Here is a 3,690-nt window from a genome sequence, read left to right as displayed (position 1 = left end):
CTAGGTGATTGTCCTTGTTCTAAGGAGATATATACTGAAGTTTTTAGGAGCAAAATCCCATGACTTCTAAAAAATAAAATAAACATTACACATTTTCACCATTAAAAAAGTCTCATGATGTCTGCAAGTTGTTTTCAAGTATATTAGTATATGATATATGTATGTCATGATGTGTGACCTACCTATATGTACATATGTGTATATATAAGAGAGAAAAAGCAAATGTAGCAAGATGTAAAACATTGGCAAGTCCAAGTGAAGTATATATAGGAATTGAGTGTACTAATTTTTCAACTTTTGGACTATTTGAAATTTTTCAAATTAAAATGTATAGGTGTGGGGCGGGGGAGGACATTGTGTCATCCACAGAAATGCTGGAAAGGTAGGAGAACTAGATTCAGAAAATAGGCAGGAACAAGAGTGGCTCTAACAGCCAGAGCTACATCCCCCATCTTGCTCTGAATCCTGGACAGCGAGGATGCTGCAATACCTGCTATGGAGCCATGAACCCCAGGGTTGTGGTCCTCCACACCCGACAGGGCTGTGGTCTCCAGTACAGTTTCTCCCTCTGTGCTTCTGTGTGTTACTGGGACTCACGCCTGTGACCAGCCGAGTCAGATCATGGGCCCCTATTCTAGCTGCAGGAACTATTGGGAAGGGCTTTTTTAGCTTCTGTGGTGAGAGAGGAGCACTGCCTCACTCAGACTCATTTGATGAGAGGTCTCCCGAATGTAAGATTCATCCCCACATGAAAAGGGGGTTCAGAGGCTATTAATACCTTTTTATGGCAGCCCTTAAGCTAAGCTATAAATTATAAATGGCTAGACAATGTAGATCGTTATGGAGTCACTTGTCTCCATGTTCTTTTCTAGTCGGAACCCTTTGCTGGGCTTTCTGAACCTATTCATTACATTAATACAAACTCAGGTAGACCACAGCTGGACCTTGGAAATTAGAGACAGGTTGAAACGGAATGAACAGGGATGTGAGTCCCTTGTGAAATTAACCAGGATCCACACATCATGAGTGTAAAGTTATTTGGAGTAAATTATGCAGCCCAAAGTATGATTTGCATGAGATTAAGGTGTATCCGTAGTTTTCATCAGGAAGCAAACAACATTAAATCAGCTAAAGGCTTAGAAGTTAGAGCATATTATAAAAGTTGGATGCTATATGTTCAAATAGCTAAAAGAGAGCACCAACATGGAAAAAAAGAAGTATGTGACTTCAGCACAACCCCAGGGGAGAGAGCCCTGTCAGGCAAATGTGAGTACTTCTATTTCCTTGATAAGTCTCTCTTCGCAGTGATAAGGGTGACTCACCAGGCTGCCATAGCTTGATGACATTATTCCTCAATTCAATTTATTGTAATCATCATCAACAACAGCCAGTTATTGAGCGCTTTCTTGTGTGCACATTACTGCAAATACGAAGATGAATAAGGCCCCCGAGGACCTTATAATCCACTTGGAGAGAGAGAGAAGATATACATGAAAGATAAATAGCAATAAAAGGTAGCACATAAAGACCAAATGAGGAGTACAGACAAGAGCTGAAGAAGGTCAGATGAGGGACAACATACTGAGGGGTGGGCTCATAAACCGGGCTTCCTTGAGGAAATGAACAGTTAGAGGAAGAGTTAATTTGCATAAAAGCAGGGAGATGGTTCAAAACTGGCATTCCAGGTAAGCCTGAGAACTTGGGCCAAGGTGTTTGAAGACTTGATTTCATGTGTGTGCTCAGTGGGAGGAAGGCAGGGAGGGAGGAAGCCAGTTTTCCTGTGACAAAAATATACAGAGGTTGTAGATTGCATGGCTTGGTGAGCCAAGTAAGTTTAGGGTCTTGAAAAGTCTTGATGTAGGGTAAGGATTTGAATAGAAGAACTCCTCAGTTGGCTGAACTCTTCTTTATTTTGTTTGGATCCTTCCTTTACTTGCTTATTTTTCTCCTTTCATTATTTTACTTCTCATTCCTCCCCTACAAGTTACTCGTTAAACCCTTGTTCCATGAAACAGTGCTTCCTACTATTGGAACAGTCCTTTTCAAAGGTTTCCACTTACTTCTTTACCATCAAGTCAAGCAACCCCCTTTCGCTATTCATTCTCCTTGACCCCTCTGCAGTGTTTGCTACTACTTTGATAATGTTACTTTCTTGCTCAAAACCTTCATCAATTGATTGTGGCTTTCATAACAAAGTTGAGTCTCTTAGATAATGATCTAACACCCTTGCTCCAAAGGCTGGCCTCATCTCTCTTTCTAGTTTTATATTTGTTGTTGTTTAGTCGCTCAGTCGTGTCTGACTCTTTTGTGACCCCATGGACTGTAGCCCGCCAGGCTCCTCTGTCTGTGAGGTTTACCAGGCAAGAATACTGGAGTGGGTTGCCATTTCCTTCTCCAGGGGATCTTCCTGACCCAGGGATTGAACCTGCATCTTCTGCATTGTCAGGCAAATTCTTTACCACTGAGCCACCAGGGGAACCCTTTATAATAATAGCTACCATTTATTGAATGCTTTCCTTGTGCTAGCCACTGTAAGAAGCTTCTTTTCATATGTGATCTCATTTAATGTGAAACTCCATGAGGCAGGTCCAGTTAACCTGCATAAATAACACTGCTGGGCATACACACTGAGGAAACCAGAATTGAAAGAGACACGTGTACCCCAGTGTTCATCGCAGTAATTTACAATAGCCAGGACATGGAAGCAACCTAGATGTCCATTGGCAGATGAATGGATAAGAAAGCTGTGGTGTATATACACAGTAGAATATTACTCAGCTACTAAAAAGAATGCATTTGAATCAGTTCTAATGAGGTGGACGAAGCTGGAGTCCATTATACAGAGTGAAGTAAGTCAGAAAGAAAAACACCAATACAGTATATTAATGCATATATATGGAATTTAGAAAGGTGGTAATGATGACCCTATATGCGAGACAGCAAAAGAGACACAGATGTAAAGAAGAGACTTTTGGACTCTGTGGGAGAAGGTGAGGGTGGGATGATTTGAGAGAATAGCATTGAAACATGTGAAACAGATCGCCAGTCCAGGTTTGATGCATGAGACAGGGCGCTCAGGGCTGGTGCACTGGGATGACCCTGAGGGATGGGATGGGGAGGGAGGTGGGAGGGGGGTTCAGGATGGGGGACACATGTATACCCATGGCTGATTCATGTCAATGTATGACAAAACCACTACAATATTGTAAAGTAGTTAGTCTCCGATTAAAATAAATTAATTTTTTAAAAAAGAAAGTATAGGAAAGTGCAGGGACAAGAAATGAAGAAGGAACTGAAAACTATAGATGCAAAAGTCTTAAATATTATATAAATAAAATTGAGCCAGCAATATATAAAAATTATGGCACATCATAGCCAAGTGAGATTTATGTCAGTAAGGCAAGACTTGTTTACCATTCAAAAATCAGTGTAATTCACTATATTAAAAGAATAAATGAGTAAAAACATCTCAATAAATGCAGAAAAGACACTTGAGAAAATTCAAAATCTACTCAAAATAAAAACTCCCAGCAAACTAAGAATAGAAGGGAGCTTTCTAAACCTGATAAAAGGTATCTATGAAAAACAGATGAGTAGCATCATACTTGATGGTGAAAGACTAAATGTTTTCCCCCTAAAATCGAGAATAAGGCAAGGTTGTCTGCTTTCACTACATCTGTTCACCATTAT

Source organism: Cervus canadensis, chromosome X, assembly GCF_019320065.1.
Source record: "Cervus canadensis isolate Bull #8, Minnesota chromosome X, ASM1932006v1, whole genome shotgun sequence".
Lineage (NCBI taxonomy): Eukaryota > Metazoa > Chordata > Mammalia > Artiodactyla > Cervidae > Cervus > Cervus canadensis.
Note: the sequence above shows the minus strand (reverse complement) of the source record.